Source organism: Pelobates fuscus, chromosome 10 (assembly GCF_036172605.1).
Source record: "Pelobates fuscus isolate aPelFus1 chromosome 10, aPelFus1.pri, whole genome shotgun sequence".
Taxonomy (NCBI): domain Eukaryota; kingdom Metazoa; phylum Chordata; class Amphibia; order Anura; family Pelobatidae; genus Pelobates; species Pelobates fuscus.
The window spans coordinates 122,212,302-122,227,923 of record NC_086326.1 but is presented as its reverse complement, the minus strand read 5'-3'; the positions used below and the strand labels follow the sequence as shown (position 1 = coordinate 122,227,923).

Below are 15,622 nucleotides of genomic sequence, written 5' to 3'. Positions count from 1 at the left end.
TATCTAATAACCCTGTAAGTATCACTTGGGGCTGAGAGGAAAGTTGGAGCTTTTTTTAGAGAGAGTTCCCTGAATTAAAGAAATATCATCGCTCTTGCTGATCCTAGATGCTTATAACCCTGATTCCATACAGATAGAAGAATGACCGCAATCATCTGTCTGTTAAAGCAAACTGAGCTGAGTAGGAGCAGGCCAAGTCTAGATATCACCATTGATAAAGACCTGAAAAGGTCGAAATGTTGCAATAAATCTGCCTGGAAAACAATCACAGTGAGTGCTTGGGATTTTTTCTATTTGCATATATTCCTTGGGGTTCTTTGCTGACCTATGCTCAGTAGCACCCTGTGTTTAATTGTTGTGACTGAGTGCGACCCTATACTTTTTTCTATTAGATATCACCATTGACACTTCCAACTACAGGCTAGGGACTGGTCAACACTGCAGGCTTCAAAGTCCTGTCTGCTCACCTTTGTCCACCTCTGGAAGCAGTTGACCTCTGTTCAAGATGGAAATGGGACTACAGAGCCAGCCAGAAAAATACATACACGCTTCAGAAAACTCTGTATAAATATTTTATACTAAATTAATTCCGACATCAAGAGATGAATAGAAGTTACCTTTGACCTCTACAATTACTAGAGGTTCCCAAAGTGGTTGCCATTAACGTCCAGGCACTAATTAGTACAGAGAACTGCTACTCTGGCAACGTTGCCCAAAGATTCCAGTGGGATGACTGCACACAGGCCATTTCAAGGACCCTGGATAGGACAAAGAGGTGCAGTTGAGTTACCAGCATGTTCTAATTTAGCACCTCACGACTTTTATCTATGAGAGACCCTAAAGGATGTTGTGCATCACAGAAAATCGGCTGCACTGGCAGCTCATCAGGTAGAAATGGAAATGGCATGTGCAGCAATCTCACTGGAAACTTTGGGCAACGTTACCCTAGCAGCAGTTATCCGTAACAATAGGTGTCTGAAAGACAGTACACGGTCAATTGACCATGTACACATGTGCACTGCGGGGTTAGCAGTGGGAGGGTTAATCCTGTGCGTGCTGCTGGCGGGTCGCGAGGGCATCAGCAATGGTCTGTGCGATGCCCTTGTGGACATATAGTGCAGAGGCCCGCGCAGACAGCGCACTGTAAAGCAGGAAAACAGCAATATACAAGGCGTCCTGACGTAACAGCTGGCGCCAAAACAGCTGAAGAAAAATTGGATTAGAGCGGTTTCCTGCCCCCCCTCCCTATAATATTAATTTCATTCTATGTCGTGGTTTTTTTATTGCCTATTTTAAAGGGGGAGAGGGGTACTAGCTGAGTTTGGTGATTTATTTGTTTAAATTCTGGCTAATAGGGCAGAACTCTGGTAATTCATGTGTTAAAGGATCACTATAGTGTCAGGAAAACAAAAGCGGTTTCCCTGACACTGTAGTGCCCTGAGGGTGCCCCCACCCTCAGGGTCCCCCTCCTGTGGCGCTGAAGGGGTTAAAGCAGCTTACCTTATTCCAGCGCCGGGCTCCCTCGGCGCTGGTGACCTCTCCTCCCCCGCCAACGTCAGCTCCCCCATCCGACGTCAGTGGAGCCGAATGCGCATGCGCGGCATGTGCCGCATGCGCATTTAAAGTGTCCATAGGAAAGCATTTCTCAATGCTTTCCTATGGACGCTCTGCGCGATGGAGGCATAATATGCCTCCTGCGTCGCAGATGCGCATCTAGTGGCTGTCCGGAAGACAGCCACTAGAGGCTGGATTAACCCCAAATGTAAACATGTTTGCATCTGACGGGTTAAAATTTAGCTGAAGTGGTCTGGGTGACTATAGTGTCCCTTTAAATATCTGAGTTTAAAGACCAGATATGTTTGGTTACAAGTTAGATATTTTTAAGTGATTAAGTTAGGTTTTTTTATGTTTTGTAAACTAAATAAAAGACCAATGCCTTTTTCATCACATATGTGAGTCTGAAAAGTTAAAATTATTATTTCACTCTGTGTTTATTATGTATATTCATGAAATGTTTATATGTTTGTGTATGTTAGAATTAACCCCTGCAGTGCACATGCTAATGGCAGTCACTATGAGCACCTTTAGTAATTATAGAGGTAATTTGTATTTATCTCTGAATGAATTTAGTATGAATATATTTATACAGGTTGTTTTTGTTTTTTTCTGAAGTGTGTATACATTTTTCTGGCTTTCTCTGTATTTCCTACATCCATTGTTCTATTGGTGAGAAAGCATGGGTGTGGCTAGTTTTGAATGCATTGAAGATTGTCTGTGGCAGGTTGACTCTGTGAATGGTAATGCAATACAATAGTCAGTGGATAAGTGGGGGGAGGGGGTTGTAATAATGTATACTTGCGAAAGTTGTCACCACTTCAAACACCATAACCACTCCAGTTCTTTAGTAATTATGGTGAAAGCAGTTATTGTCACAGGGCCCTAACGTAGAGGAAATGTTGAAATCTACAAATAGAGGTTACTAAATAGATGTATTACTGCCTTAAGATTGGCCAGATTTAATGTAATAAAGATAGAAACAAAGTCCATAATAGCCAAGGCCCGGATAATAGAAATATGGATATACGAAAATAACAAGCCGGGTCAGGATACCGGAAATACACAAAGTCAAAGACAAGCCAAGGTCTATATCAAGGTAGCTTAAACCACAAAAGGGCACTGAAAAAGGGACGGGCCCATATAAGTTTTATATAGGTTTACACATATTCTGAATGATCCACGTCAACTCTGTGACTCCAAAAAGTTGCTTAGATGATGGTCACTTTAAGGGACGGGTGAGACGTCATGCAATTTAAATTACATACGAAAACGCCATTCAAGTGAGCAGATTTCAACAGAATGCAAGGAAGTAGCGGCTGTCAATTAATTATTTCTGCGTGAAACAGGAGGACTAGCGGTTCGACAGCACCGAATTAGTAAGTAACAGCATTCAATATTTTACTTTCCGTTCAGCTTATGCGACCCGATGAGAGAAGCAGCGAGGGCATGCGGAGCAGTAAAATTGGTTATATTTATGTAGTAGTAGATAGTAAAGTGTCTTTCCCCAGTTTTCCAATAAACTAAGACACGCTTGCCCTCCAAGGCCCAGCTCTTCTGCTGAGGTTCTGATCATGCTGAAGTGAAATTCTGCACTATTCGTCCAACCTTGAACAACACGGACAGGCAGAGGTGGCTCTCTAATTAGGCAAGTTAGGCCTAACTTGCCTTAAGGCAGATTGATGCGTGTGCCACCAGGTGCAGGGCCTCTCCACTCAGTGTGCTAAGGGGGAGAGCCCAACAGCGTCCGGTCTGCAGCTAGACCACAAGGAAGCATACTGGACCACCAGGGAATCAATTACTGCCACCCTCCCTGCCTAGGAAGGGGGACAAATGCATAAAAAAAAAGGTTTTACTGTGTGGAGAGGTGGGGTTTCAAGGTGGGTCAGAACCATTAAAATAGAAGCAGGAACATAATTTCTCGTAAGATACAGTAGGTGTAACAGAAATTAATAAATGGTATGCAATACCAAGCATATTTGTCAGGATTATGATAAATTTTTGAATCGCAAATTCCAGAGAAAAACAAAACATCAGCATATAAAATGCAACTACAAGTATACCTGTAGCTTAGAGGGAATTGAAGGACTGTAATAAATCCTGTACTATAACTCAAATGGATCGAGGTCCACACTCCCTCTAGAACACCATGATATGTGACACACAATGGCTGATGTAATACATGGAGGAAAAAGGGGAGCAACATTTAATGTCCCCTCGACTCTGTCCACCTCCCATTAGTGAAATTAAAGGGATTCTATTGCGGTTTTCCTGGCACTATAGAATCCTACAGTGCCTGCGGCTCTGAAGGGGTTAAAACACCATCAGCCACTTACCTAAAAACCAGCGCTGATGACCCTCAGTGCTGGGTCAGGCTCAGCCCACTCTAACATCGGCGGGGGAGATGCACTGCCCACGCTCGCATTAGGATTTCACTATAGGAAAGCATTAATCAATGCTTTCCTATGGGGATTCCGGTGACGCTGGAAGTCCTCATGCCTAGCGTGAGGACGTCCAGCGTCATTTAGACAACCAAAAGTCAACTAAGCAACCTCTAGTGGATGTCCTCCACGAAGGAAGAGTTAACCCTGCAAGGTAATTATTGCGGTTTCTCAGAAACTGCAATAATTATCACTGTAGGGTTAAAGGACATGGGACAATGTACCCAGACCACTTCAATGAGCTGAAGCGGTCTGGGTGCTTACAGTATCCCTTTAAGCCTACAATTTAGATGGGACACACACACACACACACACACACAAGTGTTAGGTCTAACCTCATAATTTACAGACCCCTTATCATTATGAGATGGGCCATTTTAGTGACTGGACTGCAAACTAGGCTTATTTAGTTATTTTATAAAACATCGTAGCAGACTAACAAACACTGGATAGCCGCTACATAACCTAACACTCAAGTATCCAACTAATTGTCTGCTAGTACTGCCAGAGGTCAAATAGTAGTAATAATTATTACTCTCCTGCTAAAAAATATACATTTAAACCACATCTTCACATCAATGTGTTTTCTGCAGGGCGAGGCTTTCAAGTAATACTTCACCCACCCTGAAAAATGAGTATTTCGTAAAGAATCTTTATGAAATACTCCTTTTGACAGCATTGGAATTTCATTGAAATTCCAACCCAGTCAAGAAATATACTGAGAGAGTTATCTGTACATTTTATCTTTGTATATTTTCTACACCTGACACTTTTAGACACTGGGCAGAGTGACAGCTGCAGGGATTGGCACTGTCTATGGAGGATCCTGCAGGATCCTTCATCGACCTCAATGCTTTACTCCTGCACATGCAAGCATCATGAGCTGAAGAAGTAGGCCACCCCCTCCGGAAGAAGTAGGCCACCCCCGAAAGGACGGGGTCAGGTAAGTAGCTCTCACCTTTACCTGCCCTCTGGCCGCCGAACCACCAGTTGTGACGTCACTGTCGGGTGTCTTTGTAATGAAGGTCTGGGTGCCTCTAGTGGACTGTTCAGAGTAACATTTTGTTTGGCATTTGTTAGTTAGCTTGACTCTACATATTGTTGGGAGGGAAATATTTAATATTCAATAGTTTTTTTGATTTGGACTCTTGAACTACAGCAATTCAAAGCACAACATTTCACTGGCCAGAACTCGCTCCAAAACTGTCAACATCAGTGTTGGTAAAACGCATGTGATGTTCTGCAGAAATAGATTTGTGCTTCAGACAATGTCTAATGATTGTGTAACACAAGTCTGTGCTCTACTCAATAAGAAATTGTGGTGGGTAGTTCATGGCGTAAGCCAAGGATGTTTTATTGTGGTGTGATCACCACAGATTATTAATCATTTTTTTATATTTTTTTTTAGCAGTGCTATTATAGTTTAGCCCGAACAGGCTCCCTAAGATTCTGACCACGATAGCAATGTTCCATGAACGATTGAGCCAGAAACATGCACTGATAACACAGAAAAAAAAAACACAGAGCGCTTCTTTGTCACAACTATACCACATTAGTGCTGACATTTTAGTCCAGATTTGAATTGCCTGGCTTATTTCCTCAGCAGAAAAAAAAAAAAAAGAAAGAAAAAGCTTGTGACTAGGCAAAACACAGTCATCAGACTGCCAAGACATTTGGCCCCAGACTGTAACATGAATCAGAGTGAATTCTGGGACAGTATCACAATGTTTTACCTGTAGCATTACTGCTTTCATAGATGTAGAAAATAAGAAACAAACAGAAAAGACAGGCTACCATAGATATGCCCCTTCTCGGTCTCGCCGCTCTTCCTGTGACCTTCTCCTGTCTGCTGCTCGTACCCTTACTGCTAACCCGGGCTTGCAGGACTTCTCGCGGGCGGCTATCTTCCTTTGGAACAGCCTGCCTACCCCCATCAAAACTCTCCCCTAGTCTTCAATTGTTTAGGTCCCTCAAAACACATCTGTTCAGAAATGCTTATGGACTCCCAGAGTAACTTATCTATAATTACCCATATCAGTTTCTTTCTCTCCTAAAGAACCACACTCCACTCTCACCTCCAGTTCTGCTACTTTTCCACCTTGTTTGGTGGCTCTCACCCTTGCTGCCCTGTTGTGTTTTTGTACCCCACCTCCTCTAGACTGTAAGCTTGCTTTGGGCCCTTATCTACCTATTGTTCTGGTGTCATTGTGTAATTGTCTCATTTATTGTAAATTTTCCCCCTTTCATAATATTGTAAAGCTCTGCGGAATTAGTTGGCGCTATATAAATACCAATAATAATAACAATAATACCAGCGGACATATGTCCTTTCCTCCTGCTACACATTGCTTCTTTCTAACGGACTGCAACTACTGCAGCAGTGTCTAGCGGGAATCCAAAAAGAATGGAGAACACCACACAAGCAAAGCCTACTGGTGTCATATTCAGGTCGGAGTATGAGAACAAGATCCTTGGCACAGGAAGATACTACTGGAAAGACAGAGGCTGCCAATATATGGCACGCACGGAGCCTTTGCATGGCACACATGCCAGACCCAAACAGACTGGCAGGCGAAATCAGGGATCCCCCACATAGCTGACCCAACAGGGGTCCTAGTGGGAGAAGAAACCAGGCACTTTGCATTTTGCCATTCCCCTCTTACCCAGCTTGCAAGATTGGGCTTCAAATATTCGGCTAGTGCCGACCAAGCAGTTGGAACTAGCTGTGATTGAAGCTGGTAGTGCAGGCTTGCACTAGGTGTAAGGAATGTTAGAGCAATACCTCCAAACAGTCAAAGTAGAATCTGTGCAGGATGAGAACAGCACTCAACAGCACTGTGCCTTGACATCTTATTCCCCACTGAACCACAGGGAAGCTACCCTCCTGATGCTAAGTTGTACGCAACAAGGATTGTGGCTATAATAACATTATTGCGAATGTGTAAGACAGTATGTGTATTAGTGTGATTGTGTGTGTGGCATTGTAAGTGGTGGTGTTTGTGTGTATGCCTGGCACATAAGCAGAATACGGAAACAAACATACACACAAGTCAATTTAAAAATAAAATATGGCCAGCTATCAACAAAACTTAAAAGTCTTGTTTTGGCACAGTGCTGCTAAAAGCTTGACTGCCCCTGGTCTATCAGAAGCTTATCTAAATATCCAAGGAAAATTAAAGATGGAGGCACATGGGGTGTACACAATGTAATGTGAAAAGTTAGCATGACAATTGGCACACATATTGCGCAATGCACGGGGCTCTAAACTAAGTGAAGTTGGAAGACACATACCCTGGTCTGCAAGAGATCAGAGGGAGTTACACTGCATAAAAGAAAAAAAGAAAAAAGAAAGAACTTCCTTTTGTGAGATACCTCAACAAATATGATGAAATAAGCGTGGAATACGATGCCCATAAGTCAACCACGTATATGCGAGCAAAAGGTCCGGCTTACTAAATCAAGCAAGTTTGATTTAATCTAGGGCTCAGCCACAATGATGCCTTATTTTTGAAAATACCTGTCAGCAATCCACCTAATTTTTAAACTGGGTAACTTGTTCCACAAGGTGCGTTCACCAGTGATAAGGACATTTTTTTTTTTTTTTTTTTATGATTTTTTTTACATTGAATTTTGTGTCCAGAGGGGTAAAATTTTAGTGATTTCAGAGTAAATGCTCGTTTCTGAAAGGAATTTGCTCAGAAATTAAAAGGATACTGTAAGTACTATAATCGTTTAGTCCCCTGGCACCATCCCTCAATACAATGTTAAACCATTTTCAAGCAGTGTCACTGTCGAATATGGTTAATTTGTTCACCAATGATTTAATCTCTTTCAGTAAGACAGCAGCCAGGGCCTCCTCACACCAAAACTTCATTCAAATTAAAGTTAAGTGATTTAAAAAAATAAAATTAAAAAAAAATGTCTCTTTTGTAAAGTTTGCTAATGCCAGTCATTGATTATGGGGATGTAGTGTATGCACCCGCCCCGCAAACCCACCTTAATAAACTTAATACGTTATATAATTTGTTCTGCCGCTTTGTACTAGAATGTAATTACTTTACCCACCACTGTGACATGTTAAAAGAGCTAAACTGGCTGTCGCTGGAATCCCAACGCACTCTTCATCTTTCCAGCTTTGTGCATAAGAGCATTTCTGGGAAGCTCCCACCCTACCTGAGTAGAATGCTCTCCCCAGCTATTCCCACCTCCTATCCAGTACTAGCACGATATTTAGCATACCGCATAACAAATATAAAGTGGCTCGATCCTCATTTTCCTATAGAGCACAGCAATTATGGAATATCCTCAGGGACACAGTCAAATCTTCATTCAATCTAAAATCTTTTAAGAGATCTATGGCAATATACCTCAGCACAGGATGCACCTGTCATGGTTGAATATATTTATTACCGGTTATGTATTAAATTTAGTGCGTGTGTATTATATATATATATATATATTAGTATTTTTGTAATACTGTTCCCTATTGTGACAATGCAATGTTTTGTGGACAAAGACCCAGGACATACTTGAAAACGAGAGAAATCTCAATGTATTCATGCTGGTAAAAAATTATATAAATAAATAAATTATAAATAAAGGTTCAAATATCACGCTGACTGTGTCTGCATTTTATTGTTCAGGAAGAAATAAAAAGCAACAGCTCCATGAGAGATATGCACTAATGGTAAGAAAATAAGCTAGAGGAAGCACCCACGGGGCACACCCAAACAATGTATTCTTGAAGATACTAAACAACAGACTTGTGAATTTCAATTCACAATGATTCAAGATGTTTCCTTTTCAAACAGCACATTTTTATTGGAACAATATTAGATGCAGGATCCAATGGTGGTCTATTCAATTCACAACACAGACTAAACACTTAATACGCAAAATGCCCACCCTTGCTTTCCCTCAGCAGATCAGGAGAACTTCACAATAAACCAGGTAGGAAATCATTGTCAGATATCAATGATGGTATTTAAATCTCAAGTCATTAAAAAGAGTTCAAACTATAAACAGAAAGGAACAATGTATGTACCATAAACACTTCATCTCACTAAAGTGGTGGCCACTGGTCGTCATTCCCTATTTCATAGTTACAGGAACACTGAAAGCATCACAACCATTACATCACACTGTAGCGGTTACTGTGTCAGGAATGCATTGGCAGTCTCCCATTGTAAAAAGTAAAACCGTTTTAGAATGGTTTTATTTTTATCTGGGATGCGCCAACGCCGTTCAACCCTCAACTACAACCCAGTGAGATCTAGAAGCTCTGTACACTTACCTAGGCCTGCCTGCGCATGGCTCAGTTCATTGGCTGGAAGCAATGAGCTGACGGAGAACCTTATGGTTCTCACTTCCACTGCAGGCAGGCAGCAAGCAGCGCCAGGTTAGAAAGTAGTTTCAATACTTACCGTGGGTATTCCTGATACAATTACCACAAATGTGTGTTGTAGTTGGGTATGGTGCATGAGCTGTTCCTTTAAACCATTTCTAAATGACTTACCAATAAGTTATTGTGGCAAACCGCCTGGCACCCCGATTGGGTGCCTCTGCCAATCGCTGCTTCCTAGTGCTTACCGAGTACCACAAGCACCGCACAAAACACCATCAACACTGTAGTCCCCACTTTCAGCGTTACAGCTTGGATGGGGTCTAGCTGTCCTCCACCCACCTTGGACCCAAGACCAGGATCCAGCTTCCTGTGGGTAGACCTCTACTCCAAGAGTGTGTAGCAATATGCTCTTAAAAGAGCAAGTGATTATAATCCCAGGGAAGTATAGTGATGTAGCAATCCTCAGAGTGATACAGCCGTTCCCCCCTACACATGAGATGAGACTCTATGTTGAGGGTAAGCAGGAGTTTGTTTACTGGTAGCCACAACTGGCGTTATATGCAGGTCCCCATGCAAGTACTTTAGCCAGGTCTTTTGCAGGGGGCCATAGGCCTGGGGCAAGAGGCTGGCAAGCAGGCTCCTTCAAAGGCCCACGGCGAGGTTCTGTTTGCCACAGTTATGTACCCTGGCAACCTACAACCTGGCACCTTTAATGGGTACTGCTAAGGCAGGGGTAGGCAACCTTCAGGACTCCAGATGTTGACTAAATCTCGCCTGATGCTTTGCCAGCAATATGACTAAGACCATTATGAAAGCTACAGTCCTCAACATCAGAAGATCCAAAGATTGCCTACTCATAGGCTAAAGCATACTAAACACCAAATATTCTACACAAATTGCTGTTTCTTAAAAACAACAATCCATTAGCAAACAAATGAGCAGCAAGAAAACGACTTTCTTAAGATGTAGAAGCTTCAGCGTTTCGAGAGTCCCTTAGAACACAACACCAAAACCACAGCATTTAGCCGTAGTGCTCTTGGTGCTTAGAATGTTCCTTTGAAGAGGTACTCCAAATGCCACAGTCTCCTTTGATTAACCATTTTAATTTTGAAATAAAAAATAAATTAAAAAAACAGGGGTTTACCCAGCAGTTAAAGCCCTCTGCTAAAAACATCCACATTATATTCCCAATAGACTGGCAATCATAGGCTCTGAGCCCTTCAAGGTCAGCAGAAACCGTTAACCCTTTCACAACCACAGATATGACACAAGCTCCCAAACTATTATGAAATAGGAAGTGAATGTCTTTACTAAGATGTTTCAAGCTTCTTTTAAAGAAATTGTATAATTTATCTATAAGCTTTGTTGTTCTTTAAATGCACATTATTTTATTAAAGCGGCACTGCCATGCTGAACTTTCTTTTCTCCTTTTGTTTCCTCTGCTCCTACTCTCAGAATTTGCTCTTCTTTATTTCTGATCTAGTTTTCTTTAAAACGTAAGATAAAGTAGGAACTGTTTGGTTTTCTGTATTTGCCTACGCTTGACATTCTCTGACACAAAGATGAGCTTAAAGGAAAACTCCAGTGCCAGGAAAACAATTTGTTTCCTGGCACTGGAGGTACCCTCTCCCACCCACCCCCCAATACCCGGTTACTGAAGGGATGAAAACCCCTTCAGTGACTTATCAGAAGCAGCGACATGTCCCACATCGCTGCTTCTCCCTCCGCCGCCGCTCCTACTCTGCATTACGTCGGCCGGTGGGCGAGACTGATAACGCCCACCGGCCGAGGAGACCTAATGCACATGAGCGGCAAGGCCGCGCATGCGCATTAGCGCTCCCCATAGGAAAGCATTGAAAAAGATTTTCAATGCTTTCCTATGAGGAAATGAGCGACGCTGGAGGTCCTCACACAGCGTTAGGACGTCCAGCGACGCTCTAGCACAGATAATCTGTGCTATGAAGGAGGAAGTGACCTCTAGTGGATGTCTAGTAGACAGCCACTAGAGGTGGAGTTTATAAAAAAACTGCAATAATTACACTTGCAGGGTTAAGAGAAGTGGGAGTTAGCACGCAGACCGCTCCAATGAGCAGAAGTGGTCTGGGTGCCTGGAGTGTCCCCTTAACTCAGCTCCATTTCCATTTGATTGCAGTAGAAGACCACCAGGCTTGGGACTATACGTTCATCATATACTTATCCTTCCTCTACCTTGCTGTCGACGGCGAGTTCATGCAGCCAGGATGCTTGCAGAGTGAATTTATAGCACTCTCCTTCCTGAACCTGATTCGGGTTCCGGCAAAGATGAACGCTTGCAGGAAACTCCTGTGGCTCTTCCAACAAGGCATAGTCTAATGCCGGGCTGTACAGAAGGCTTATTGCCATATATCTTGTGTGTACTGGGGATGACTCCGGTTTTACTTTATCCATACTGTCAGCCACCGTACTTTGACTTCAGCTTGCTATTTCTTTAATGTCTACCGACATTTTCTTTATCATATTTTCTCTTGTCTATATACCTAAAAAGTGTTCTGATATGTGTTTTTATGCTCTTGCGTCTGCTGTTGTGCAATGCATGACTTATCTGTGCACAGCAAAAATAAAGAACGACCAAAAAAAAACGTATTAGAGGATTTATTCACTAAACACCTAATTTTAGCAAATACATCCTACTGGCAAAACAGATGATTTTGAAAGATTCTCCAACCCAAGTTTAGCCACATCACGACTATTGTAGCCTTTGAAATTCAGATTTAATTTACTAAAAGTAAGTGTTTAATGAAATACTCTTAAAGTCTCTAAAGACAGTATGAGTATCATAACAGAGTAATGAAGAGTTATGCAAATCTGCAAAACTTCCTATCACATGACAAACTATTTAGATTGCAGAGGAAACTATTGTTCTTCTAGGGAAATAATGACGCTGGTATTCTTTTACCCAATTAAAACATCATTTGACAGCAATGCTGCATCCTATGTCCAACACCTCGCTGACATATAATTTGCATGGAACGCACAGGAATAAAAACATCCCTTTATTTCACGCCGAATAGAATTCTACGGAAAATACAGACGTGAATAGACTGAAAATAGTCACACAGCTCTTTAACCAAATATTCCAGTTTGCCACTTTGCATAACAATTTTTTGTGGACTTTTCTATATGCAAAAGGAGAGAGTTTAAGACACATACTGTCAAAGTTTATGTTATTAATTAGATGAAAAAATATCCGCATAAAACTAGGCAAAAAGTGGTATGAAGTATGCAAAACCGTTTGTGTCAATAAATATATACAGTATAAATAAGTAACCTCTGAATATTAATTTGATGCAAATTCCTGGTTTTCCCATTTTTTTTTTATAAGATTGCTTTGAGTATCCCATGGGAGATTCTGTTCTGCAAATAGCAGAAGTCACCACAAAAACATTCACTGATTTGGATTAAAAATAAAAAATATATATATTATAGATATCTTGTAATTGAGTTGAAAATGTAATGAACTTATCACTGCTTTCCAAATACAGTATGTACTAAACTGATAATGAGATGTCGCTTATGGTGCTTGAATTTTCCTTTAACCACATTAAAGCGGTTCTGTCACAATATGGATCCCTTAGCCGAGGGATCCTTGCCTCTGTTCCTTGCCTCTGTTGCTCACCCCCAACCATTATTCGTGAATGCTTTAATTACCGTTATTGACAGATTACAAGTCTTCTTTATAGGCACAGCCATCTTCAAATTTGTAAGATGGTGGTGCCAGAAATAGCAACCTATGCTTTCCTATGGACGCTGGCGTCTTCTCACTGTGATTTTCACAGTGAATGCCTCATAGATAACATTGTGAGAGATGGGAGATGGAGAGGTGAGCCTTTATTTTCTAAATTCTATGGCAAATGGAGGAGCTCTAATCTAAATACCGGCAGGGACGCCAAAGCATTAGAAACACAGGTTTGTATTCCTAACACTATAGTGTTTCTTTAAAGTTACCAAACTGTCACTGCTAAATGAATGATACTACATTATCCAGTGTTACATGTAAATCCCCACCACCAGTCCTTGGATTAGAACCCAATAGATAAAAAAGGTAAAAACTACAGACCATGTATTTAAGGCTTTTCCTATCCAAAAGAAGACTTACAATTTGTTATTATTATTATTATATACACAATGCTTTACTAAACACCACTGACCATCAGCGATGACCAAATGGTACTTTTCTCAGGCAGTTTTAAGATTACAACACCTATGATGCTCTGCCAGACTTTCAAGATTAAAGAGAATATTCTAATCCATAATATCATGGGATGGTAGAGAGTCTAACATCTGGCAATCCCTTTAATCTACAGCAAACTGTCCAAATCTGTCACACACCCTGTAATCCAGGGATGGTCAAAATGTAGATTTTTTTTTACCCTGTATGTTACGAAACTAAAACTCCCATGAAGCCTTGCCCCGTTTCAAATACTGCAAAAGCATCATGGGAGTTGTAGTTCTACCACAACTGGAGCTCCACACTGAAATCCACACCCTGCTCCCGCCCCAGGAACCGTGCTACCGCGCGTGAGACAGGAAATCACAGGGACTCACCGAAACGTGTAGGAGCAAAGCGGGAATGGAACGGAACCGAACGCCTCAGAGTTCTAATGGAATGTTTACGCAGGCACCCGAAACCTTCCAAAGTTGTGTTTCTCGCCACAGGATGGCAGCTCCTCCCACAGACACAGGAAGTAGAAACTTCGCTCCCTGTGCTTTCATGTCAATGGGTGGAGTAAGCACAGCTCAGACGCTGCTCTGAGTAATGTGCTGGAGGAGTACGGAGATATAGTGATATCACTGGTATCACTGGTTGTTCGTTTAATCAGGTTTATACAAAATAGTTATTTAGATTTGTTTTCGCCTATCATGCTGGCATATGGGCACAGTTATTGGCAGTTCGTTATGTACTAAGTAAGTCAGGGGTAATCACTAAAGAAGTGTATATTTATTTGTGTATTGTTTTTTTTTTTGTCTATACGGCTTGCCAGCAAGTAAAGGTATCATGTTCCCAGTACACATTATTTTTTAGAAAATGTGCATGCATGGTTATTTTTTAAAAGTGAGAATTGTTAGGCAGTCAATGTGAATGTCAAATTTAAAGGACCACTATAGTGCCTGGAAAACAAACTCGTTTTCCTGGCTCTGTAGGGTCTTTGGGTCCCACTCCCGCCAGGCTGAAGGGGTTAAATTCTTTCCTTCGTTTCTACCCTTCATCAAGTCTAGGCTGATGCAGTGGCGGATCCAGAGCCTGGTCTCGGGAGGGGTACTTGTAAATTATTTAAATAAATAATCCAGACAATAACTACTACAGCTCAGTGTAGTGGTTATGGTGCCAATAGGGCCGGGACCCCCTCCCAGAGTAAGTAGTCAAACCGTTTAAGAACAGTTTGACAACTTACCTGAGGTCTGCTGGGAAATGGGACTGTCATGGGGCATAGGAGCAGTGGTGTGTGTGAGTGGTGCAATGGGTCAGGGGTGTAGTGTGTGTGAAGGTTGCAGTGTATGTCAGTGGTGTGGTGTGTGTGTGATAAGGCTAGGGGGGTGGGCTTTTTTTGTAATATGCTTTTTTAAATTTATTTAATTAAAATAAATATTTATGTCCCCCTTCCCTTCTTACCTTTACTGGGAGGAGGGGGGGCATTTCTTGATCCCTGGTGGTCCGGTGGGTAATCCCTGGTGGTCCCAGTGGTGGTGAGGTGAACTTTAGCCCTTAGCTCCAAGGCTAGAGTTCACTCTCGCGAGATTTCAGGTGCGGCTGCATCACCGGAAGTGACGGGGGGGTTGGGAATTTGATAGAACATCAGTCTCTGTCCTGCTGCCCCAACTTCCTGGTTGAGATCATCAAGACCAAGGAAGACAGCCACTAGTGGTGTTTCAAACCCCCCCCCCCCACAGGTTACACCAAAAAAAAAAAAAAAAACAGGTGGTTTAGATTTAGGCAAAATTATGTACATGTGGATCAAAGTCCAACTTCATTGAAAGCAAGAATACCGGATACAGAAATAAGGACTATATCCGGTTGTTTTTTTTTATAATTTTCTATTTCCCTAATACTTTTTTGTGTATTTTTTATTGACTGCAGTCTGTCAGTAAACTGTTTTCATTAAATCTTTTGTGCCATTTGCATTATTTATGAGTCTTGAAACCTCTTTACTAAAACAAACATTGACTTTCATTTATTGGACATATCGACATCCGTACACTTGTGGCAGTCAGCTCTGTACCTTTTTATGTCATCAAGGCAGACATC

At 41.8% G+C, this 15,622-nt stretch overlaps 1 protein-coding gene across 2 annotated transcripts in view; it reads right to left on the bottom strand.

Moving 5' to 3' along the window:
- The window catches only part of TSPAN14 (tetraspanin 14), a 66,485-nt gene extending 52,441 nt beyond the window's left edge, over positions 1-14,044 (bottom strand). For both annotated transcript variants that reach the window (XM_063435129.1, XM_063435130.1), the window contains exon 1: positions 13,924-14,044. The gene's annotated coding sequence lies outside the window, so the exon portion shown is untranslated. The remainder of the gene's footprint in view (positions 1-13,923) is intronic.
- Between the last annotated feature and the right edge of the window lie 1,578 nt (positions 14,045-15,622).